This window comes from Capra hircus, chromosome 10 (genome assembly GCF_001704415.2).
Source record: "Capra hircus breed San Clemente chromosome 10, ASM170441v1, whole genome shotgun sequence".
In the NCBI taxonomy this organism is placed as follows: Eukaryota; Metazoa; Chordata; class Mammalia; order Artiodactyla; family Bovidae; genus Capra; species Capra hircus.
The window spans coordinates 19746693-19773670 of record NC_030817.1 but is presented as its reverse complement, the minus strand read 5'-3'; positions in this window follow the sequence as shown (position 1 = coordinate 19773670).

Below are 26978 nucleotides of genomic sequence, written 5' to 3'. Positions count from 1 at the left end.
GGTGGCCCATCTTCCATGATAAAATGACCCCCAGAGAAACAGAGGACTAGTTCATATTTTCCTCCCCTCCCTTTTTTCTCTCCTCACCCTTGCCCATACTATTCTTCCCCGTACTTTTCCCAAATACCAAAATTTCCCTTGAACTTGAAACTGGGACGGAATTGACAAAAGATGTGATGTTTCTCATATATGTTTAATAAGCTAGAATGCTTCAGTTAGGGAGATAAGACCTTGGCAAGTCCAGCACCAGAAACACAGTTTCTAAAGGGCACGTCCTCATTATGTTTTCATTCAGGGCTTTTTCAAAGAACGAAAGATAGTTAACAATGAAACAAAAGCAAAGTAAATCCATTTGTGCCCATCTGCATCCTCTTCACAGGGCAATGTCTAACTCTGGAAGCAATGGTAAAAAATTACAACAAAGAATGCTGTTGTGATTCAACAGGGAGACAGCACAAGTTAGTTTCTTTCAGTATGCAAAAGGTCGAGGAAGGGGTCGAATATGATTAGGTTGCAAGAGGTTTGTTCTGCAAAAGCTCAGGGAACTTTTCATCCATGTTGTAGCTGGGGTTCCTGAAATTCCCTGAAGTATCTATTCTGCTAAAAATGTTTCAGAGAATGTTTTGGGGGGCACAGGGGAGGGGGAGAAGGCAAAAGAGAAATAGTGTCAAGGAAAGGTTCAACAATCTGGTTTATGCCAGAGAAGGCTCGGAATTAGATGTTTCTCAAGGCTGACAGTACAGTAGTGAGAAGCACATTGGATTTGGAGTCCAAGTCAGAACCTGAGCCTCCTCACTCACACAGAACTCCACCTAACACTTGCTCACGTGTCTGCTGTGAAGGTCAAAGAGAGATCTGTTTAAGGGCTTGGAAAATGGCAGCTACTCACATTGGCCACTGTCATGAAGAGGTCATGCTCTTTGGAAAGAGAAATGCATTTTGAACTAAGCAGGGTTTGTTGTAAAGGAGGCTGTATTTGGGGATGAAGAGGGCTTCAGAGATCTGCACCTGCTCTTTTCCACAGGGGTCTCTTCCTACAGGGACAGATTGCTTGTGGCTGGTGAGGCAGGGCCCTGTGGGGAATTGCGCTGGGAGGGCAGGGGAAGCAGCCTTGGGGACTCCGGCTGGGGAGTTATCTGGGGACCTTGAGAGGTGCTTGAGAGAAGGGCTAGTGCACCGCTGGGAGGGCATGGGAAGCAGCCTTGGGGACTCCGGCTGGGGAGTTATCTGGGGACCTTGAGAGGTGCTTGAGAGAAGGGCTAGTGCACCACAGGGAACGGCTGCAGCCCACGTGCTGAGGGCCAGCTCAGCCCTCCTTCTAGCTACACCTGTTAGGTGGATGATTATCATGATGTGATTTCTTTTGTCCTGTGATTCCTACCTCATCATATGTGAAGCTTGCTCCATTTCAACTATGTTAAGATATGTTAAATGGTTAAAAATGGAGTCCCAGTGGCCAATGTGAACTTCCGTATTTGTTATTTTGAAACATTTGCTCTAGGACTACACATTTCTTAGGGTATAAATAAGAGAATTATTTTAGATAAAAAGTATGATGGGAAATGTACGTGCCTGGAACAGAAAGAGGGACTGATAGCCAAGACCCCTTCCCTAGGGTAATGGTTACTCCTTAAAAAGAAACCACTAAGCTGAAGCACTTGATGGCTCTTTGCTGGGGGACCTGACTCCACACTGCTGAGAGTTGTTGCTGGCAAAGTCACCCAGGGACCTGCCTAGAAGGTGACTTGCAACTCACACATCACCAGACCTGCTGCCACAGCAGAGACTACTGGTCTCGCTGAGATGCCTCCTTCTGGACTTTCCTTGGGGTAGTGCATTACCCTCTTTTTCCTACTTTAACTAACACGTGTTGTGGGCTAATTGTCTACAATGAACCAAGTGATTCACGAGTGGAACGATGGCTACTGTTCCGTCCATCTCGTATTCCAGTGATTTTTACCTGCTCTTGCTGCCAGGCCCTGCAACGAGCATTAAACCTTCCCTCTCTGAAGGGTTCAAGTAATCATCCCACAGAACTACAGATTCAGAGGTCTAGGGGTTGCTGTTCCTCTCAGTTAACTCATTTCCTTCCACTATCTGATGGTCTTGTCTCTTAGCCTTCCAGTGCGCTTAACTCCTCCCGAATTCGTTGCCCTCTATCTCTTTCCTGTTTCAGGTCCTTCCTGTAGGTTCTCTCTCTCTCTCTCTCTCTCTCTCTCACACACACACACACACACACACACAGAGTCTTTCCCCAGTCCTTCCTTTCGGGCAGTCTTCCAACCCTCCTAGAGAGCTTCATTCCTTCCTACATAATAAAGAAGTCCTGACCCCATATTCTTGTGTCCTGCAAACTCTGACTACTTGGATTTCAACAGGAGGCTAGTGGATGCTTGCCTGTGTTGACCCTACGTGTGTGTGGTAGGTGGGGCAGCAGAGGGGCCAACTGGATATGGAAAGAAAATGTTACATGGTTATGGATAAGATGTGGTTTTCTAATCCACTTCTGCTTAGATGCTGCACCAAAGATGGACTGAATCCCCTCCTAAATGAACCCACAAGGAAACACACACCTTGGTATTTCCAGACAAAAGTACAGAAAATTGTGAACATGTGTGTTTGTGTGTGGGTGTAAGAGAGAGAGTGGGGGAGAGAGGAAGAAGGAGAGAGAGAAGGCGAGGGATTTTAATGACATTCTATTTTTAAGTGGAATACTTTTAAATTTTAATTTTCAAATTTTCAATTTGGAGCCTGCATAGATGGCTAAAAACCATTTAAGATCTTGTAAGCTTTAATGTCCACATGATAATGAAGGACAGTCAGAGCAAACTGAAGTAAATGATAATTCCAGCAGATTTGATATGATCTTGAGGCTTCATAGTGAATCTCCATAATGACTAGCAAAGACAGCAGTACCAAGTATCCACAGCAAGTATTCCACATAGCTCATTAAAAATTTCTCTAACTTGACCAAAAAGAGTTTGCAGAACAACACATCATTCAAACTGGAGCATAACAAGTACACTAATGGCTTTAGTGTAATCCATTAATGGATTCATTAATGGCTTTAGTTTAATGAGAAGTAAAAATGGTGTTGACTTTATTTTAGTCTTTCAGTCAGAGTTCAGGTATGTCTTTTGCACATATACAAATGCATCATTTCAGCTTGGCCGTTTCTTCTTGAGCCTAAACCCAGATCCACAATCCACGTCTCTAACAAGTTTTCTCCTATTCAGTGATTCTGAAACTTTGAAAGACGCTTCGAGCAATTTTCTTTGTTCCCATCATCTTATTTTTAGCCCAGATGTGTTTTTTTGTTAGCCACAAGAATTCTTGAGACTCATTCAAAATTACATAATTGATTTTTCAATGTTACTACAACAATAGTTCTTTATTGATCAGTTTTCTGTGTGATAAAAACTCCTATGTAGGAGTTTTGTTATATAAAACTTTGTGCTCATTTGCATCTCTACAGTTATAAAGCCTAGGTTTAACATAAGCATCTGAGTACCTCCTACACTTTAAAAACTGTCCACAGCTTACTTGTTATGGTTTTGGAAGTACCATCTTCTTTATAAGATTGTACCTAAGAGGTAGGGAGCATGCATTCAGCTAGCATATACGTCTACTCATGTCCACATGCAGGCAGCGCTCAGGAGAACCAGCCCATGCTGAGGCCGCTACCATGCACCAACAGTTACAACACAGTGGTTTAGATCGTCTTTCCTCAAAGGGTCGGTTTTAGGGTTTTCCAGATAAAAGACCAATAGGAAATACACAGATACGTAGAATGAGATTTATTGTTAGGAATTGGCTCAGGCAGTTATGGAGGCTGAGAAGTTCCATCTGCTGCCTGCAAGCTGAAGTCCTAGGAAAGCCAGTCCGGTGTATAGTTCTAGACTGAACCTGAAAATCTGAGAACCAACGGAGCTGATCTAAGTCCCCATCAGAGCCCAAAAGCCTGAGAGTGAGGAGTGCTGATGTCTAAGGGCAGACATCCTGGTCTAGGCAGAGGGCAAACTCACCTTTCCTCTTTTTCTTCTATTCAGACCCTCAACAGATTGGATGACACCCACCTGCATGGTGAGGATGCTCTTTCTTCCTCAGTCTGCTGATAAACACTGGATTCCGTCCAATGCTAATCTCTCCGGAAACACCCTCACAGACACACCCGGAAATAGTGTTTTACCAGCCATCTGGGCATCCCTTACCCCAGTCAAATTGATGCAGAAAACTAATCATCTCAGGGTCTGAGTGTTGATCTTCTCAGTGGCATCTGTGTTCCCAGTCTCCTCACTGGTAAAAATAGTATGTAAGGGATTTCTGTGTGTTGATTTTATATCCTGCAACTTTACTATATTCATTGATTAGCTCTAGTAATTTTCTGGTGGAGTCTTTAGGGTTTTCCATGTAGAGGATCATGTCATCTGCAAACAGTGAGAGTTTTACTTCTTCTTTTCCAATTTGGATTCCTTTTATTTCTTTTTCTGCTCTGATTGCTGTGGCCAAAACTTCCAGAACTATGTTGAATAGTAGCGGTGAGAGTGGACACCCTTGTCTTGTTCCTGACTTTAGGGGAAATGCTTTCAATTTCTATCACCGTACACAAAAATAAACTCAAAATGGATTAAAGATCTAAATGTAAGATCAGAAACTATAAAACTCCTAGAGGAGAACATAGGCAAAACACTCTCAGACATAAATCACAGCAGGATCCTCTATGATCCACCTCCCAGAATTCTGGAAATAAAAGCAAAAATAAACAAATGGGATCTAATGAAAATTAAAAGCTTCTGTACAACAAAGGAAAATATAAGCAAGGTGAAAAGACAGCCTTCTGAATGGGAGAAAATAATAGCAAATGAAACAACTGACAAACAACTAATCTCAAAAATATACAAGCAACTTCTGCAGCTCAATTCCAGAAAAATAAACGACCCAATCAAAAAATGGGCCAAAGAACTAAATAGTCATTTCTCCAAAGAAGACATACGGATGGCTAACAAACACATGAAAAGATGCTCAACATCACTCATTATTAGAGAAATGCAAATCAAAACCACAATGAGGTACCACTTCACACCAGTCAGAATGGCTGCGATCCAAAAATCTGCAAGCAATAAATGCTGGAGAGGGTGTGGAGAAAAGGGAACCCTCCTACACTGTTGGTGGGAATGCAAACTAGTACAGCCACTATGGAGAACAGTGTGGAGATTCCTTAAAAAATTGCAAATAGAACTACCTTATGACCCAGCAATCCCACTTCTGGGCATACACACCGAGGAAACCAGAAATGAAAGAGACACATGTACCCCAATGTTCATCGCAGCACTGTTTATAATAGCCAGGACATGGAAACAACCTAGATGTCCATCAGCAGATGAATGGATAAGAAAGCTGTGGTACATATACACAATGGAGTATTACTCAGCCATTAAAAAGAATTCATTTGAATCAGTTCTGATGAGATGGGTGAAACTGGAGCCAATTATACAGAGGGAAGTAAGCCAGAAAGAAAAACACCAATACAGTATACTAACACATATATATGGAATTTAGGAAGATGGCAATGACGACCCTGTATGCAAGACAGGAAAAAAGACACAGATGTGTATACCAGACTTTTGGACTCAGAGGGAGAGGGAGAGGGTGGGATGATTTGGGAGAATGGGAATTCTAACATGTATACTGTCATGTAAGAATTGAATCGCCAGTCCATGTCTGACGTAGGGTGCAGCTTGCTTGGGGCTGGTGCATGGGGATGACCCAGAGAGATGTTGTGGGGAGGGAGGTGGGAGGGGGGTTCATGTTTGGGAACGCATGTAAGAATTAAAGATTTTAAAATTTAAAAAAAAATTAAAAATTAAAAAAAAAATAAATTAAAAAAAAAATAGTATGTAAACTCTGTAAAGATTGGTGGTTTGAATACTGACTTCTCCAGAGGGAGTTGAAAACTAATACCTTCATATAGATATAGCACATATCTGTATGTCATTTCAGCTGGGAGACAGCGCTCATTAAAATTTTCAGGCAAAGAATTAAATGGTTGTTTGACTTTGTGGCGAAAACGTGACCTTGAGGCAGAGGTAAAAGTGTGAATAGGCGAATGACTTTGTCGTTGACCCTGATGATGAAAAGTAGCTTAAAGTAACTCGCAAAGTTGCCTTTTTGTGGCAGATACTGTTTTTGATGGCTGACTGCTCATTCAACACAAAGGCAAAAATAAATATTTTAAATTGCACTTGATTTGATCACAAGTAAAAATGTACTTTGAGAGTTGGATAAAGGCAGTGGTTGTAAGGACTGTGATCATTTAAGACTGTTTGCTGCTGCTGCTGCTAAGTCACTTCAGTCGTGTCTGACTCTATGAGACCCCATAGACGGCAGCCCACCAGGCTCCCCCGTCTCTGGGATTCTCCAGGCAAGAACACTGGAGTGGGTTGCCATTTCCTTCTCCAATGCATGAAAGTGAAAAGTGAAAGTGAAGTCGCTTGGTCGTGTCCGACTCTTTGCGACCCCATGGACTGCAGCCCACTAGGCTCCTCCATCCATGGGATTTTCCAGGCAAGAGTACTGGAGTGGGTTGCCATTGCCTTGACTGTTTACCCGGCATCAAAAAATACAGCCCTGTTGGTAAAATAAAGAACAACATTGGTAGTGATCCTTTATAAAAAGCCACTTAATGATTATTTCCTGGGATTGTTAAGCCTGATAGAGGCTCCTTCAGAACAAAATGTGACATGAGCAGTTTGACCACTTAAAGATATATTTAAGTTTGCATCAGCTGAGTTTCAGTATCCTGAAAACATTGTCCTATGTACCTCTCAGTACAATAGCATCTTTCCTCAGCAGTTACTGTGATGTTTAAGTTGTAAAAAAACATTGTATGCATTCTGTTTATGTATCTATATTTATAAATATTATGACACGAAGAGAGAGAGGAGAAATTGCAGGGATGGTGAATCTGCTATATGTCTCTCTCTTGCACCCTAGCCCCCTGTTCTGCCCAGGCAGCCCATGGTTTTCACTGCTCAGCTCCTTTTCCCCTCTGTCTCCTGTTTCTTTCAAACCCCTGGGTAAGCAGGTCATACGATGACCACTTCCTCTTTGCACTGTAGTCAAAGGAGTTCTTGACCCAGGAGATCTTTACAAAGTGCCTGTTAAAATCTTTGGGCTCAATTCCCAGTTTATCTGGTAGGTGCTGTTGAACGTTATTCAGCTGTGATTTGTGGGCTTTCCCGTTCGGGGTCCTTGGGTTCTCACGCCAGTGTTTGAAAGCGTTCTTTTCATTACGGCACTCTCTTTGACTTTGCTGGTTTTGAGTGCCTGGTATTTTTGGTCTTTGGTTCACTCTTTTTCCTGGGTTTCTAATAAGTGGCTTTTTAAATAGTCTCTAGGCTTCCTGTGGGTTTGCTTGCCTGATTTTTTTTTTTTCAATCTTGTCTTGAAACTCTTCCTTTACAATTTTTTCCCTAACTAGCATCCACTAGTGTCCAATTTTCCCTTTCTAACACTAGCTATCTATGCAATGGATATGCTTTATTTTCTCTCCCCCTATGGATAGTAGGAGAGGGTTAGAGTTGGAAATGGAAAGAGAGGACATGTATTATATATACAGTATATATAATTACATGTAATTTTTTTTTAATCCTCACAAATGCTTATGCCCAAGATTATTTATAATAACGTCCAGTATTTACTGAGGATTTAGCACCTTACTAGAGATCAAGCTTTTGTTAAATTGTGTGTATTATCTTACATGATTCTCATGACAACAATATGGGGTAGATTATATTATTCTCACCATTTTAAATGTAAGGAAGCTGAGGGTCAGAAAGTACAAGTGACCTGCCCAAGGTTACACAGCTAGTAAGGGGCAGAAGTGGGCTTCACATTCAGTCCACAGCTTAGGCAGCTGTGCGCCTGAGTACTCGTGTTAACCTGCGTTGCAGCTGGGGTTCTCCACCAGAGTTCACAACCAGCTAGGACTAGTCATGATGGCCTTGTTCCTTCCACTACGGCACCCTGCCTCCTTTGGTATTACTTGCTATTAAATTTAACTCCAGAGTGTGTAATTTAATCTCATGATTTCTGGCGCATCGTGGAAGGTAATATCCCAACGTTGCCTCTAAAGATGTCTGAAACTATGATGAGGCTAAAGCTATGATAAAACTAGACAACACATTAAAAAGCAGAGACATCACTTTGCCCACAAAAGTCCATCTAGTCAAAGCTATGGTTTCTCCAGTAGTCACATACATATGTAAGAGTTGGACTCTAAAGAAGGCTGAGCGACAAAGAATTGATGCTTTCGAACTGTGGTGTTAGAGACAACTCTTGAGAGTCCCTGGGACTGCAAGGAGAAAAAATCAGTCTACCCTAAAGGAAATCAGTCCTGAATATTCACTGGAAGGACTGATGCTGAAGCTGAAGCTCCAATACTTTGGCCACCTGATGCAAATGGGGGACCCACTGGAGAAGACCCTGATGCTGGGAAAGATTGAGGGCAGGAGGAGAAGGGGGTTATAGAGGATGAGATGGTTGGATGGCATCACCTATTCAATGTACATTGAGTTTGAGCAAACTCCATGAGATAGTGAAGGACAGGGAAGCCTGGCATACTGCAGTCCACAGGGTCACAAAGAGATGTAACTGAATGACTGAAAAACAAAAATACGCTGTATTACTTTTCCACGTCCTCCTGCCTAAGTCTGTGATGTGCTAATAGTAATAGTCAATACTTCTGTTGGATCACAGGACCTGGAAACACTTCTAAGCACTTTACTATCTCATCTCATCAATCCTTATAACAATCCCTCTGCAGTGGGGTCTTCAGTCATTCTGTGCTGGACCTCTGAAGCACCCCAAGCAATCCTCTGTGAATTTTCACTGAACAAGGTGTGAGAGGAAGTTCAAAATCACGAGAGAAGAAAGCCTCCAAGTTCCTTGAACCATTTAGATCATATCACCTGGGTGCATCAGTGCCAACCACTTCCCCATTGACCCTCCTATTTCTGCCCTACTTGATCACATCTCCTTTTGGGTCTTTTAGTATCTTTATTTGATAACATTTAAAAAAAATAGAAGTAAACTTGATTTACAATGTGCTAATTTCTGCTGTACAGCAAAGTGACTCAGTTATATGCATATATACAATCTTTTATCTATTCTTTTCCATTATGGTTTATCCCAGGATATTGACTCTAGCTCCCTGTGTTACACAGCAAAAACTTATTTACCCTTCTGATATGCAGTCTTTTAGTAACTTTTAAACATTTTCTTCATCTATCCTTGTATACTTTTTGACCAGAATATTGCTTGTACTATTTCTACTAGTTGAAATGTATTGAGGTTTCCTTTGTGGGTTTAATATATGATCAATTTTTGTGAAAGTCCCATATGTACTTGAAAATTTAGGATACACAGTTTGATGTATATCAATTTAGACATATCATTAATTATTTAGGTACTTTATATCTTATTTATTCTTTTGCTTTACTTAGTGCTTTTTGGCTTAAATTTTTGCTTACCTGGTATTTAAGACCACAGCCTCTGCTTTGTTTGGTTTATTTGTGTTTGCCTCATATGTCTTAGCATAAACTTCCCTTTTCTTGCTGCATAACTCTTTTTTTCAGGTGTGAACTTCGTGTGCTGCAGAGAGATAGTTTTTGCTTTGTGATCCACTCTGAAAATCTTTTTATCTTAATAGATAAATTAAGTCATTTGTATTAATTGATGTGACAAGTATGTTTGGTTTCAGTTCTATTATTCTAATTTATATTATGTTTCCTGAATTTGGAAAAGTTTTCAAAAACTTATAAGTCATTTTTCTTTGTGTGTGGTTCCCTGGGTAGTATTCCTGATATATAGAAAGGAATCTTTTTTTTTTTCTTTTTAAGGAATAGCAACTTATAATTTCCTTTAATGCCCTTAGTTCTTTGTTTCTTTAGAAAATATCCATTAATTTCTTGATGAGAGAGGTGATAAAGTTAACACCCTTCCTTTTACTGTCTCTTTCCTTCTTTTCCTCCATCACCTGATTTTTGCCAATATTTCTCAGCTTTTCTTTTGAATCATTATGGGTACTTACACTTCAATTACTTATTAATTTATTTTAAATGATATCTTTGGCTCTTGTTTTTACAAATGAGACCATCTCTGAACTTATTCTATTCCCTAACAACTTTCCCCTTCTCTCCCATTTTTTATTGCATACTTTTTACACTGTCAAGAATAAAATAAGAGTTTCCCTGACATACAGTGTATCATTTTAACATGCAGATTTAAGAAGGATCAATTTCTTGAATTTTATCTTTGAATGTTCTTCTCTTTCATTGTCTTGGTTTTCTTCCTTCTTTCAACTAAAGGTATATTGGGTTTTTTCAACCATTCTCTATGTTTATCACTGTTCTCGCTAATCCTTTTTACCTATTCTTTTGTTGCTATTTCATTTCAGTCTTTATTTTTATTTCTACCTTGTGCCTCTTATGTTTTTCTGAAACGTATGTTTTTTGTGCTCCTTCCAAATGTTACGGCTTTTTTCTTTTATATTTTGAGGTTTTTTTTTTTTTTTTCAAAAAATGGAAGTAAAATTGATTTACAATGTTGTGTTAGTTTTCCTGAGTTTTTATCATTTATGGTGTTTTATTTTTAATTGAAGTATGGTTGATGTACATTATTTTTTTTAAACTGAGGTATTCTAATTCAAGTTTTCAGAGAAGGCACTGGCACCCCACTCCAGCACTCTTGCCTGGAAAATCCCATAGATGGAGGAGCCTGGTGGGCTGCAGTCCATGGGGTTGCACAGAGTTGAACACGACCGAGCGACTTCACTTTTACTTTTCACTTTCATGCATTGGAGAAGGAAATGGCAGCCCACTCCAGTGTTCTTGCCTGGAGAATCCCAGGGACAGGGGAGCCTGTTGGGCTGCCGTCTATGGGGTCACACAGAGTCGGACACGACTGAAGCGACTTAGCAGCAGCAGCAGCCGTTCAAGTTTTATCCCCTCGTGAAGTTTGCTAGCTCTTCCTTGATTTCTTACACCTGTGCTCTGGATTTTCCTTTGTAGAAGCAATTACCTCATTCAGTTGTTTTAATTGTTAGCAAGCATTTGCTCACAATTTCCATCCATTTCACTGTAATACTTTTTCTGAGGCAATTATATCTGTTGACAGGTTTTACTGCTCTTCTCCACCATGTTTTTTTCTTATGGTATCTTTGTATCAATATTGTGTCAGCTTAAGATTACTCACCTTTGAGTGAGAAGAATTTGGAGGAAGCTCTTTGCAGGAGATTTCTTTGGGGGTAGGGCAGCAGTAACTTTTAAGGCTTCATAATTCAAAGGTTCTCTGCGAGCAGCTGCAGTTTTCTGCAAATTTGGCTCATCTGGTGATTCTTTGAACAGTCCACCTCCACTGCTCCTCTGATGCAGCCAGACCAAGGAGGTCCCCTGTCACCAGTGTTGCTCATCTCAGTCTCCATATTTCTAAAGAAGAGAGAGTTTGCACCTTGGGTGACCCTGTCACTTTCAGGAAGAATATTTGATAACATTTTCAGAGATATGATACCATTGAACCCTCTTGCAATTCTTTATATTTCCTGTCCTCACTTTCTACTCTTAGGTGCTTGGGAGGCATCTTTTAGCATATTTTGAAGGCTGTAAATTGTATTTATCTCCTAGTATAACTGAAACTGAATGTGTGTGGGTTTTCTTTTTCATTTTCTTTTTGGTTCTGTTTATTTTTCAGGAGAAAGGAAAAGATACCGAGTTGCATAGCTTTGTTTATATCAGAAGTTTTGAAGAATGATTTTTTTTTAAAGTTGAAGTATGATAGTCGCTCAGTCATGTCTGACTCTTTGTGACCCCATGGATTGTAGCCTGTCAGGCTCCTGTGTCCATGGAATTCTCCAGGCAAGAATACTGGATTAAATAGCCATTCCATTCACCAGGGGATCTTTCCAACCCAGGGACTGACCCTGGGTCTCCTGCGGTGCAGGAAGATTATCATCTGAAGTTAAAGTTGATTTATAATGTTGTGTTAGTATCAGTTGTACTGTGAAGTGATTCAATTATGTATATCTTCTTTAGATTCTTTTCCATTATAGGTTGTCATGAGATATTGAATACAGTTGCCTGTTTTATAGAGTAGGTCCTTGTTGTTTATCTATTTTATATAAAGTAGTATTTAAGGAACTTCACTTTCACTTTTCACCTTCATGCATTGGAGAAGGAAATGGCAACCCACTCCAGTATTCTTGCCTGGAGAATCCCAGGGACGGGGGAGCCTGGTGGGCTGCCATGTATGGGGTCACACAGAGTCGGACACGACTGAAGTGACTTAGCAGCAGCAGCAGCAGCATCAGTATTTAAGGAATGACCTTCTTAGAATAAAAACCAGATCCTGTCATTCCCAGCTTAAAAATTTTTCGTGGTTTCACATTTCACATAGAATAGAATCCAAATTCCTTTGTATTAATAAGTCTCAGGTGATGGTCTATTCTCTGTTTAGCTTTCCAGCCTCACCTGAAGTCTCTCTCCTGCACACCATACTCCAGTCATGCTGATTTTTTTGGGCTCCTTAGAACATGCTAGGTCCTTGCTTGCTAAGGGTTTTGTCCACTAAACACTCTCTTTGCCCTGCCCTCTCTGGCCTCAGCATTCTTTACTTTATTAACAACCTTCTCATTTTATAGGTCTGAGATTAAATACTACAGTTTCAGGGTTGCTTTCCTTGGCCATCCTATTCCAGCCCCTTGCTTGTGAAGGGGAGCAGAACACACCACACTCAAACAGGCCACTTCTGTTGGTTATGATGAGCTTTAAATTCCTGAAAAGCAGTTGAGACATGCAGACGCTTTCTCAGAATTCCCCTTATTTGTCAAATGACAGATCCTCCAAAAGGAACTCACTTGTCCTATATCGCCTCCCTGGGGTGGGGATGGGGCTTCATTAACTGGGGAAGAGTGACTCTTACCACAGAGGGGAGGCTAGAGACGGACTGCACACCCAGATTTTGTCACAAACGATCATACCTCACATCTATCCTGCTAAGGGCCCTTCATCTTTCCCAGAAACCATTCACTCTCCCCTAAGAGGCCTACATATTCCCTCTCCCTCTTAAGATGCTATTTAATTCTGCTATTTAATCCTGAATTTGAAGTCATTTTGGGGAGTTACTTGGTTTTCCTGGGGGTATCACCCTAGTCTATGAGAGGTATACCTGATAATAAACTTTTGATTATCTTTTAAAAAAATTTTTATTTCATTTTTCAAGAAGTTATTTGACTTCCCCAGGTCTTAGTTGCAGCATGCAGGGTCTTCAGGTGTAGCATGCAACCTCTTAGTTGCAGCATGTGGAATCTAGTTTTCTGAGCAGGGACTGAACCCAGGCCCCTTGCATTGGGAGTGTGGAATCTTAGCCACTGGAGCACCAGGGAAGCCCCTGTTTTTCTCTTCTTAATCTGTCTTTTACTACAGGAGTCTCAGCTAAGAACTCAGAAAAGTAGAGGGGGAATGATTTTTCCTTCCCTATACTTTTTCCTTTTAAAGTACCTCATGTATTTCGTATTTTGTCTCTTTCCTTTTGATGAAAGAAAATTCATAATTTATGGTGAGACAAGAAAAATTTAAATGTACAGTGTTTCTCTGCTTGTTTGGGCCTCCTCCCTCCCCCTCAGTGTGTATGAAGCATCTGCATTCACCAGACCTCTTTAGGAGATTGCTTCCTTCTTAATCTCTGGACATACAGACCTCAATTGTGAAAACTGTTCATAGATCATCTGTATTGACCTTTGTCTCAAAGACGTATATGACTGTACTTTGGTGTCAAATGGGTGGAATAGTCTTCAGGGCTTTCTGAAAGACTGTCTCCCAGGTTATTATCCTCAGCTTGACTCGAATAAAATTTTCTAATTCTGTCTTAGATTGGCTATTGATCAACTTTTCATTGACACCTTCTTCCCTTCTCTTTCCTTCCTTCCTTCTTTCCCTTATTTCTTCCTCCTCCCTTTACTTTATCCTTCTCTCTCTCTTACTGTAAACTTAAGGAATAAAGGAGCTGTGATGATCTCATTCTTTATATTCACCACAGTGCCTGTCATTAATATGCGCTCAACCAACATTTGTCGAGAGAGTAAATACATTAGTCAGTGAAGATCGTTTTCACACGTGCTGTCATATTTGAATAGGGAAATCAATAGGGTCTGTTGTTCGCCCTGGAGAACAAACAGCTTGGATGGCGGTCTGGAGGATGATTCTTAGAAGGTTTGGTTATAGGAACAAAGGATATTTCATTTTGGAAGAGAAAAAAAATTGAGACAGAAACTAACAGCCTTCAAATATAGGCAGTTTAATCTTGTAGTAAAGTGCTTTTCATCAAAAGAATCACCCGAGGAGATTGTTGAAAACATGGAAACCCAGGCTCTTTCCTGAACTCTGATACATGGGATATGGAGTAGTGCTAGAAAATCTGGTTTCGTTGTTGCTTTGTTTTTATTTCATTTTTAGGACAAGCACCTCAGGAAGTTCTTTATATCAGAAAATGTTGGGAAATGCTACTTTATAAGAAGCAGCATTGTCACTGTGGGAAAAACTAGGACGTATGGGCTAAGTTATAGAAAAGCAGATGTTGACGCAACATACAGAAATTGTTTCAAGCTAGAGTTAAGTCGCTCAGTCGTGTCTGACTCTTTGCGACCCCCTGAACTGTAGCCCCCCAGGCTTCTCCATGGGATTCTCCAGGCAAGAATACTGGAGTGGGTTGCCATTTCCTTCTCCAAGGGCACCCAAATGGATGAGGCTGCCTCTCTGGATGAACCCAGTAGAGACTCAACCCTCCAGGGGCTAGTCTTGCAGGGGGTGAGTGAGACACATGCTAAAGTGACTGAAATCTAGGGTTTGAGGAGATTCAAAGTGCTTTAAATACTTGGGGCTAGCAGTTATTCTAGAAGTGAGGAAAAGAAGGAAACAAAAATGACAAAAAAAAACCCCACAAAACCACCACACACACAAAACCACGGGAGATTTCAAAGAAGGGAAAAGGAAGCAAAAGAGTGGATATAATTAAAACCTCAAAGGTCTGGAAGACCAGAGGAAATCTGACATTTATATATATATTGAGACCCACAGTACAAAGAATGAGAACGAAGTGAACTGTATCTTGGTTATTAGCTAGATTATCTCCTAGTGCAAGGCCCTCAGCAATGACCATGCTGAATCATCACACTTTTGCAAATGAAAAATGAGGAGGAAATGGACTGTGGAGCAGTGGGTTCCAGGCTGCAGAAAGATGAACTTGCTAGAAATTGTTAATCTGTGGTAATTCCCAGGTAGCCCTGGAGCAGGAGGAAGGTATGTGGCAACTGACTTCCAAGCAGTGACAAATCAGAAGCCAGAAGCCACCTGATCCTTTTCTGGGTGGTGGTGGAGACTGCTTTAGAAACAGGGACCAGTTCTAGAAACTCACTCTCAACTGGCCTGATGGAGACTCAGAAAGGCAGAGGTGAGCATCTTCACTGTTGTTGTTTTTTTTTTAATATTTACAGTTTCTCATATATTGTTATTGTATATCATTTAATTCTCATAAAAATTAAAATGACAAACTTACTCATCTCCATTTTGTGATGAGGAAGTGAAGGCTCTAAAAATTGTGCAACTTGCCCAAAGGAACATAGCTATTCCCTTAACAAAAGCTGGTTGAGTATTTTCTAGCGGTAAGTGGAGGAGATTCTAGATTTTTAACTCCTCTAACTCCAAAGTCTACACTTTCTGTCCTTTATAACAAAGGGCGAGTTTTAATAACAAAGTGCTATTACAAACCTGTAAGTAAAATCCCAATAATCCAAAAGAAAAATTGCCAAACAATCCAAAAAAATGAACGGCTCATGACCCATGAACTGTGAGGTCAGCAAAAAATTAATGCCAGTAAATTTAAAGGACATGAATGAGGACATCACAATGAAATGAATGCAGGGAACAAGCATGGGCATATTTATTGGGGGGTGGGATGTAAACTAGTGAAGCTTTTTAGAGGAAAGCTTGGCTATAACCATGAGGATTTTAACTGTACATTTCCTTTGGCCCAGCAGTTCCAGTCTAGGATTTTATTGTATATATATGAATCTATATATGTATATAACATTATATATATATACATATAAAATGTATATACATATAATTATCTATATACAAGTTTATATACACACACATATACATATAAAGCGGAGAAGGCAATGGCACCCCACTCCAGTACTCTCGCCTGGAAAATCCCATGGATGGAGGAGCCTGGTGGGCTACAGTCCATGGGGTCGCTACAAGTCGGACACGACTAAGCGACTTCACTTTCACGCATTGGAGAAGGAAATGGCAACCCTCTCCAGTGTTCTTGCCTGGAGAATCCCAGGGACAGGGAAGCCCAGCGGGCTGCCGTCTATGGGGTCGCACAGAGTCGGACATGACTGAAGCGACTTAGCAACAGCAGCAGCATACATATAAAGACGTATCTGAAGACACTTAGTGTTGTTTGTAAAAGACCAGAAGCAACTCAAATAACCTTTAGTTGAGGATGTGTTAAATACATCATGATAAAACCTAAAATCAAATTTACAAAGCCCACACTTAATTACTGGGTGATTCAGCTCCTTGATAATGACTAGGAGACTCAGAGATAGTCACCGCACCTTCTAGAGAGATGTTAAATTTTGTGATAACTTATAGACAGTTGCAAATAGACTTTATTTTGAGCCTTTCAGCAACCCCAAGAAGCACACAGAGCAAGTATTATCCCATCCTGTGGATGGACAGGAGACAGAGGCTCTGCAGGGTTAGTTGTTCAATATATTGGTGAGAAATAGCAGAGGCCTTGGAGGCAGATTTTCAGACTCTTTGTTGGGTGCTTTTCCCAACATCTAGTATGTAGACAGTAGGCATCTGCAGAGGAAAAGCCACCATCATCTAGGAGAAGGGACAAGATGAGTTATATTTAGAGTTGATATGGAGAGGGCCCCCTTGGAATAGAGCATGTTTTGCTCTGCTAACAGAATGGTTTCTCCAGTCCCTGGTGAAGCCTGCCCTCCTGTCCCATCCAGGGTGTGGACAACTTTGAACACTCTCATCTCTGGGCTGAATGTTCAAAGTAGGGACCATTTTGGGACAGATACCCTCAAATGTGTAACTTGCCCCTCTGCAAATCCATAGAGGATTTTCTAGCTTAAGAACAAACACAAGGAGGAAAGAGAAGTAAAGCTGAGTCAGCTCAGAGCAACAGAATCGCGTCCCATTTTTCTCTATGTTAGGGCTTCCAACCCTGGCAGCATGTTGGACCCATATGGGAGAAGCGATGCTTTGGAGTTGGTGTATATTAGCTCCTGAAAACCAATTCAGAAAATTTCAGAAATTTTGTGAGCCACTTGTTGGATACACCTGTCATTGAAAATTAGTTATATGGGGAACTGGTGGTCCAGTGGTTAATAATCTGCCTGCCAATGCAGAAGACACAAGGTCAGTCTCTGGTCTGGGGCGATCTCACATGTTCCAGAGCAACTAAGCCTGAGCACGGCAACAACTGAGCCTGCACGCTGCAATGCGCGCCTAGAGCCTGGCTCAGCAACAAGAGGAGCCACCACAGTGAGAAGCCCATGCCCCGCCACTGGAGAGTAGCCCCTGCTTGCCGCAGCTAGAGAAAGCCCATGCAAAGCAATGGAGACTCAGTGCAGCCAAACACAAATTTTAAAAACTAACTATATGAATGATAGTTAACAGTATTACATTGAAAATAAAGCCCATCACTTCCTAATTATTTTACTCTTCTCTACGCTCTTAAGGTTATTTGTGTCTATTGTGCATATTGTATGGAGAAGGCAATGGCACCCCACTCCAGTACTCTTGCCTGGAAAATCCCATGGACAGAGGAGCCTGGTAGGCTGTAGTCCATGGGGTCACTAAGAGTCGGACACGACTGAGCGACTTCCCTTTCACTTTTCACTTTCATGCATTGGAGAAGGAAATGGCAACCCACTCCAGTGTTCTTGCCTGGAGAATCCCAGGGACGGGGGAGCCTGGTGGGCTTCTGTCTATGGGGTCACACAGAGTCGGACACGACTGAAGCGACTTAGCAGCAGCAGCAGCAGTACCTATTGTGTGGTACCTATTGAACCTATTTGTAGGTTGGAAGTACTACATAATTGTTTGCACCCACTCATTGCTTCCCAACTCCTGTGCTCAGTGATGTCACACTGTCACCTTAAAGGTGACCATGAAGGGAGTATTCACACCACGAAAATTGGCAAATACTTGTGCTTGATCTGCTTTCACGTTGATTGTCTAGACTTCAGGAAATGATAGAAAAAAATGTCAATAATGCAGATTAAATGTAAAGGTATGTCCTGTTTATACCTGTTACGTTGTGACTAATACAAAAAATTGTACACTCCTCCAACATTCCAAATCATCTGATTAAAGAAGTTACTCATATTATTGACAATTGAGGAAAATTCTGACCTACATCTACATGTTTCATTTTCCTCATCAGCATGAATGAAAATATCAATCAACATTCATGTCCGAACTACACTCATTTGTCAATTGTAGCAAACACAATTTGCTGAATACAAGAGTTCAGGAAAAATAAATACAAGAGTTCAATAAAAATGAATTAAAGGATTTTGTGAGAATCAAAGGCTAAGTAAAATAGAGTATTGTGTTTTATTTTTATATGTAAGTGGTGCGGTAGACAGTTTATGTCACTAAAATTTATAAGCTTCCCAGGTGGTACAGTTATTTAAGAATCTGCTTGCCAAAGCAACAGACACAAGAGATGTGGGTTTGATCCCTGGGTTGGGAAGATCCCCTGGAGGCAGAAATGGTAACCCACTCCAGTATTCTTGCTTGGAAAATTCCATGGACAGAGGAGCCTGGCAGGCTACAGTCCATGGGGTCACAAAGAGTCAGGCATGACTGAACACACACACACATATGTAAGTATATGTATAGTGACTTTTTTCTATTGGAGAGCTTGTTGTTAAACATTTCTACCACACCACTACTGCCTGGGAGCTTTAAAAAAATCATTATTACCTAGAAAGGTGTCATCAACAAGATGGTGGAGTAGAAGAGAGCAGCCTTCAGTCCTCCATATAAAACCACAGTTAGATATCCATGAACAAAAACAGCTCTGGGAGGGCTCAAGGCCAATTAAGAACATGTGGCAACACAATGAAATGTCAACAACATCACATCATCATCAACAACAACACATGAAGAATAACTGCACAGAAAGGATTGTTGGGGAGATGTGCATAGCTGAGATGTCTGGAGATGGTCAAGAACAAAGAAGCCGGCTGGAGGCTATCAGTGATACCCACTGATGCGGTGGTTCCTAGTGGCCTGCTCTGCTCTGTGATGGACCCCAGCATCCTTTGCCGATAGAGACTGCAATAGCAATAGCAATCCCTGCAGCTTTCACAGCAGAGGAAGGTCTGCTGGCACACACCCCAGGGGCTTGTTCCACAGAGGACTCTCTACTGTAACCTCCACTTTTCTAGGTAACCGACAGTCATCGCAGGCATGGACCCCCCTGGAGAGGGAGTGGCTACTGCACTCCTGTCACAAGAAGGAGCCACTGTTGTCCATCCCAGGATCAGGGCTGACACCCGCCTCCCAACCTCATACGTGCCCTGGACTCAGGAGCCATGGTGGCTCTGTGTACACCTGTGCTCAGTCCCCAGGGCTGCTGCCGCTGTGGACAGGCCCGTGCCCTGCACTAGCCTGGGACCCCAGCTTGCGGCCCCTGTGAGCACTGTGGAAACCAGGGCGCCACTGCAACAGGTGTGCTGCATCCTGGCCCACAGAGCCACGGGCACTCTGCTCACCCCTGTGCCCCGGATTCTGTCTTCAAAGCCCCTCTGTGAGCACCTGGTGCCACCACCACTGGGAGTACATCCAAAAGCCAGACTTGGTACCAAGATTCATTCCTTGGCTATAACTTACCTTGTGGGAGAGAAGAGATCCAGAAAAGCCCAGAAGCCTTCGCTATGAAAGACCCCAATAGCCCTCACTACCCCTCTGGCCACTTACCACACTGACTGCAGAGGATCCCTGTAATCTTTGCAAAGGCTGACCTCAGCTGATGGGCAAGCACAGAGACTATAGCCCTGTGCCCTCCCTGGAGTAGCAGCTGCCACATCCCACCCAGCCAGTGCCCATGCCCATACCCATCAGCAAAGTCTTTCCCCATTGACACCAGTCCACAGAGTCTGGTAGAAGTAAATGCCACATTTAATGCTTACATTAACACAAGGATACAAGAAATCTGAAAACTCAAGGTAATAGGACACCACCAAGGGAACACAATAATATTCCAGTAAATGACTCCAAAAAATGAAGATCTACATATTGCTAGACAAACAATTCAAAAGAATTGTTTTCAGGAAGCTCAGTGAACTATAAGACAACATAGACAACTCAACGAAAGCAAGAAAGCAATATAAGGACAAAATAAAAAGTTCAGCAAAGAGGTAGAACCACAAAGAAGAAACAAACAGGAATTCTGGAGTTGAGGGATACAATGAATGAAATAAAAAGTACGAAAGACAGCATTGGTAGCATATTGATCAAGCAAAAGAAACAACCTGCAAACTAAATGGTGGGTCATTTGAAGTCACCCAGGTAAGAGGAACAAAAAGACAAAAAAATGAAAAAGAGAGGGAAAAGCGCATGGAATGTGGGGTACCAGTAAACACCCAACAAAATGAAAAGGCAACTTATACAATGGGAGAAAGCATTTGTAAACCATATATCTGATAATAAATTAACATCCAAATCATCTGGTTTGCAAATGTTATCTCTCATTCTATAAGTTGCCTCTGGTTTTAAATTATTCTTCCTTTAAACTCTATTTTTTTCCCTATCAGTTCCTTTCTTTGATTTTATATGACATCTTACTCATTATTGTGGAAAAGAATCAGAATAACTACGTATTCTTCCCGGGTCTCCTCAGGGCCAGCAGAAAGTCAACAAGCTGGCCAGTTATCTCAGGTTGAGGTTCTCAGCCAGGTAGGAAACCAGAGTTAGAGGTTTCAAGGAAACAAAAGGGAAAAAGAGTGTTAAAGGGCCAGCCTATGCCAACATCATCTTATAATCAAACTCAAGTGAAATCCAAAGAGATCAGCAGATTGACTGAAGCCTGTGGGAGATGGGTGGGAGGGGTATTGAAAAAAGCCCTGTTCTTTGACTCACAAACCTCAGGGTACTGCAGAGAGCCTAGCAGAAAAATGCAGAGCAGCCTGGATTATTCAACAATAATCCTCCATCTTCTACAATTCAGTTAGACTTGACTTCAGTTCTGCGTATATTTTAGACATATTTAAGAGATGAGGATTAGAAGAGGAAATTGGAAAGAACTAAAACCAGCTGCTTCAAACAGAGACTGCTACTTATTCCCCAATTTATTAATTCTTGATTCCTTTTTAATACAGACACCATTTCTCATGTAAACAAACGGCTACCTAAAACAAACCCCCCTCTGTAGTTTGTTGAGAACTTAGCGGCAAAATTCTAAGGGTACGTGAGATTCTAGGGAGTGTCCTGAAAGAGAGGGGATGCGTTTTTTGTCTCCTCCTCCTTCATGCTGGAAATGACTGGAATGTTGGTAGCCATCTTGGACTCCTGAGGAAGGTGAAGAGGAAGAAGGCAGGGGCCGGAGTTCCAGTTCCTGGTAAGATGGAGTAGACACTGTACCTTGTCTCCTGAGTGCAGCTACACAACCTGGGAAGAATCCTTAGAGCTGATATCTGAGGACTCTAAAAAGTAAACGATACCAAGAAGACAAGAGGAAGACAAGAATTCGAATAATCACCAAATCACTGATGAACCCCTCCCCGCTTTTCCTGTATTATCCCCCAGCCTAGACTCAAGGCAGCCTGAAACCAGTAAGTAGGCACCGAGGCAGGAGGAGCCCTCTAGTTCCGGCTTGAAAAGTGGGAAAGGGGATTCCTCACATATTGAGACATGCCCCGTGTCTCTCTGTTTTCCAGTTCTCTTGCACCCTAGCCCCAACAATCCTGTCAGGGTGGTGGCGATGGCAAGGACAGAGGCAGCCGTGGGACCTGCAGGCACCGCAGACTGAGGGATGGGAGGGCTCAGCTGCTGTGATCCAAGAGGGTATAAGATATACCTCTGTTTTGGTTTGTTTCCCTTTCTACCATTTGTGGCCTCTGTGATAGGTGCAGTTGTGGGAAATATACAACCGGGACCAATGAAAAAGTCCCAGTTTTCTGGCCAAACGACCATAAAGGCCCTAGAGAATTGGAAAGTACCAGAAATATAACAGAGAGGAAGTGATTGGGGAAAAAAAAATCTATAAGGCTACTGGGTTCACCTGCATTTTGTGTATACATAGACCTGACTATACAGCCCACTATAAACTTGAAAATGAAGTCCCAGACTGGCCACTGGGTGGCGCACATGACGGACAGATATGAATAGCACAGGAAAGCCTGAAATCAGAACTGACACTGGAATTACGTTCTGCAGAAGACTGGTCAGAGCTCAAATGCCTGAACCCAAACAGGTCTCTATCCGGACACAACAGAAATGTCAACATTCTCTATAGGATTTAAACAAGACTTGGAGTCTCTGCTTTTGAACTGTGGTGTTGGAGAAGACTCTTGAGAGTCCCTTGGACTGCAAGGAGATCCAACCAGTCCATTCTGAAGGAGATCAGCCCTGGGATTTCTTTGGAAGGAATGATGCTAAAGCTGAAACTCCAGTACTTTGGTCACCTCATGCAAAGAGTTGACTCATTGGAAAAGACTCTGATGCTGGGAGGGATTAGGGGCAGGAGGAGAACGGGACGACAGAGGATGAGATGGCTGGATGGCATCACTGACTCGATGGACGCGAGTCTGAGTGAACTCCGGGAGTTGGTGATGGACAGGGAGGCCTGGTGTGCTGCGATTCATGGGGTCACAAAGAGTCGGACACGACTGAGTGACTGAACTGAACAGAACTGGAGTCTCATGGCACCATATCCAAAATGTCCAGGACGCAATCTAAAATAATTTGACATGTTAACAACAAGAAAAATCTCAATTTGTATAGAAAAAGACAATCAATAAATACCAACTGTTGAAATGACACAGATATGGAGATTATCTGATTAGAATTTTAAAGTAGCTATTACAAATTGCTTCAAGAAGTAAGGGTGAATATTCTTGGAAAGATAGAAAGTTTCAGCAAAAACAAAAACCCAGAAGATATAAGGAAAATACAAATGGAAATTTTAGAACTAAAAAATACAAATGTGAAATAAAAATTTCAAGGGATGGATTCAATAGCTAAATGATGATAACAAAGGTAAGAGTCAGTAAACTTGCAGATAAACCAATAGAAATTACCCAACATAGATTAGAGAGAGAAAAAGATTGGGAGAAAAATTAATAGAGCCTCAGGGACTTAGAGGCCAATACCAAAAATGTAACATTTGTGGCATCGGAGTCCTAGAACATGCAGAGAAAGAGTGTGGTACAGAAAAAAAATAAGTGAAGAAATAGTGGTGAAAACATACTACATTTCTCAGAAGACATAAACCTACAGATTCAAGAAGCTCAGTGAACCTCAAAAAAGATATAGGAAAGGAATCTATGTCCAAAGAGGTCATAATAAAACTGCTGAAAAGTGGAGACAAGGGGAAAAGATCTTACAAGCAGCCTGAGAAAAACAACACATACTTTTAGTGGGAAACAAGCGGCTATGGATTTTTCAATAGGAATCATGGGCAGGAGTAAGAAGTGAAACTGCTTTTCAAAGTGCTGAAAGAAAATGTGTCAACCCAGAGCTGTACTCCTGGAGTAAATCTAACTTGTTTATGAAGTGGTCTTGATTTTAGACTTTGCTGGATTTGGTTTGGGAATATTTTGATTTTTTTCCCCCATTTATTCATAAGAAAGATTGGCTTGTAATTTTCCTTTCTTGTATTTTTCATGTCAAGTTTGGGTTTCAAGATTCTTTTTTCTATACTTGGCAACAGCTTGCATAAGATTGTTATTTTATTCATATTTAAATATCCTTAGTAGAACTAGCTAGGAAGCCATCTGGGACTCAAGTTTTTTTTTTTTTTTAATGGGATTAAAAAAATGATTAATTTTCAAAATGGTTTTAGAATATTCAGATTCTCTATTTCTTCTTGAGTCAATTTTGTTATCTTTTTCTAAATGTTTACTCATCTAACGTTTCATATGTATTAGCACAGTTGATTATAGTACCTTGCTATCTTTTAGATGACTGTATCATCTAGAGTTGATGTCTCCCTCTTTATTCCTAATATTGTTGATTTTGCCTTTTCTTTCTTTTTTCAGGAATCTTTCTAGAGATTTTTTTTCAATCTTATGAGTTTTCAAGAAATCAGCTTCTGATTTTGATCCTATTTGCTATTCCATCAATTTCTGTTTTTTTTTTTTTTTCTCCCCCTTCTTTTGGCTACAGCACATGGCATGGGAAATCTTATTTACCCAACCAGAGATCGAGCTCACATCCCCTGAAGTGGAAGCTCAGTGTCTTAACTACAGGACCACCAGGGAAGCACCAATTCCTGTTGTTTTTTTTTTTTAATATTTGTTATTTTCTGTGTTTCATTTCCTTTGAAATGCTAACCTTTTTCTAAAACTTTATCTCATTTTCTAACTATATATATATGCATATAAAGTTAAATATCCCTGTAAGTTCTGTTTTACCCTACACGTTAAGTTTTAATATGTAGTGTTATTTTTATGATTATCCAACTTTAAATAGCTCTAATTTCTTTTATGATGAGAAACAGTATAGAATTTTGATTGTTTGTGGAATTTGGGATTTTACTGATCGACTCCAGCACTCCCGGTTGTACGAACTTGGGTAAATCACTTCACTCCTTGGGAGTATTAATTTGTTTGTAGAAATGAGAGAAAATAATGGCTACTTAAGGTGGATTTTTGTGCAGATTAAATAGAACCTGGCACACAGTAGGAGCAATGTATGTGTAAGCTGTTATGTGTTAGCTGTTATTATTTCTTTGAATCATTTGTTATCATTCCTTAATTTCCAAATGTTTTTTCTAGTTATCCTTTATAATTTATTTCTAGTTTCATTGCATTGTGATTAGAGAACATTTTCTGTATAATTTCAAGTACTGTATGACCCAGTAAATGGTCAATGCCAGAAAAGCGTGTGCTTGAAAATAAAATGCATTCTGCAGTGTTGAGTGCAATGTTATTGCTTTGTCAGTTAGTATCCTCTCAGGGAGATGGAAACCATGTTAGGTATTTTAAACAGAGAAAATTTAATACAGTGAATTGATCACAAATTAGTTAGAAGTGCTGCTGCTGCTGCTAAGTCACTTCAGTCATGTCCGACTCTGTGTGACCCCATAGACGGCAGCCCACCAGGCTCCCCCGTCCCTGGGATTCTCCAGGCAAGAACACTGGAGTGGGTTGCAATTTCCTTCTCCAATGCATGAAAGTAAAAAGTGAAAGGGAAGTCGCTCAGTTGTGTCTGACTCCGCAACCCCATGGACTGAAGCTTACCAGGCTCCCCTGTCCATGGGACTTTCCTAGAAGAGCAAAAAAAAAAGGGGGTGGGGTGGGGACGGGAACAGGGAGCTTAGCAAATGCAGAAAGCAATTAGCAACCTCCCTCCTCGAGGAGAAAAAGTTAGAATGACTTTGTCCAGAGCCAGGATCCCTGCACAACTCAGGGTGCTAAAGCACCACTTTGTCATTAGAACCATTGCTGCTCTTTCGTGCAAAGCACGGTGAGGGATGTTGTAGGAGCCCACCAACTGGAAGTCATGTGGATTGCTGCTGCTGTTGCTGAAGGTGCTATCAGAAACAGAAAAGAAAAAGGGGCTTCTTTTCTTCTTCTGCCTTATAATCTCTGTCAAGTGCCTCTCATTGGAAGCATATAAATTGAAGCAACTGACCAAGCAGTATGAAGAATGTACTTTTTTTTAGGATTTAAGCCTAAGAAGTGAGACAAAGCAGTGCTTAGAGCAACTGGAATGAGGCAAGAACAGAAGCTGAATGACTGACCAACTAAAGAGTGTTGTTGAAATCTTTTGTATCTTTAGTGATTTTTTTTGTTTGTTTTTGGTACTGCTGTTTTTTATCTATTATTGAGATAGTGGATCAGTATATGTCTCCTTACAGTTCTGTCCCTTTTTTCCTGAATTATTTTGAGGCAGTATTATTGGACACATACAAATTTAATATTTTCAGAGCTTCCTGGTAAATTGGATCTTTTAAAAAATAATGAACTGACCCTCTTTATCTCAAGTAAGCATTTTTGCCTTAAAATCCATTAATGTGATATGATTATTGTTTATCTTAGGTTGGGTTCTCTAAGAGCAGAGCAGAGATAGGGATTCTCTGCAAATGTTACCATTTTACCCACTTGTAAGTGTATAGTCTACTCGCATTAACATCCACATTGTTATGTAACCATCATTCTATAGATTTTTTGTAGATGCCCACTGTAACAGTAAGGGACTTCACATTTTTTCCTGGTTTGCTGAGAGTTGTTATCATAAATGGGTTTTCCTGATGGATCAGTGGGTAAAGAATCTGCAGGAGACACAGGAGATGTGAGTTTGATTTCTGGGTTGGGAAGGTTCCCCTGGAGAAGGAAATGGCAACCCCCTCCAGTATTCATGCCTGAAAAAAATCCCACAGACAGAGGAGCATGGTGGGCTACAGACCAAAGCGTCGCAAAGAGTCAGACACAACTGAGTATGGTAGGTTATCATAAATGCATGCTGACTTTTGTCAAATGTTATTTTTTCTGCATCTGTGAGATAATTATGTTTTTCTGTTAGTCTATTAATTTGATAACTCATACTGCTTTGTTTTAAAATGTTCCATCGAATTATTTTGGTTAAAACCCACTTGTTCATAGAGGATTACCATTTCACTATATTGACGTTCATGAGTGGTATTGCTCTGTGGTTTCTCTT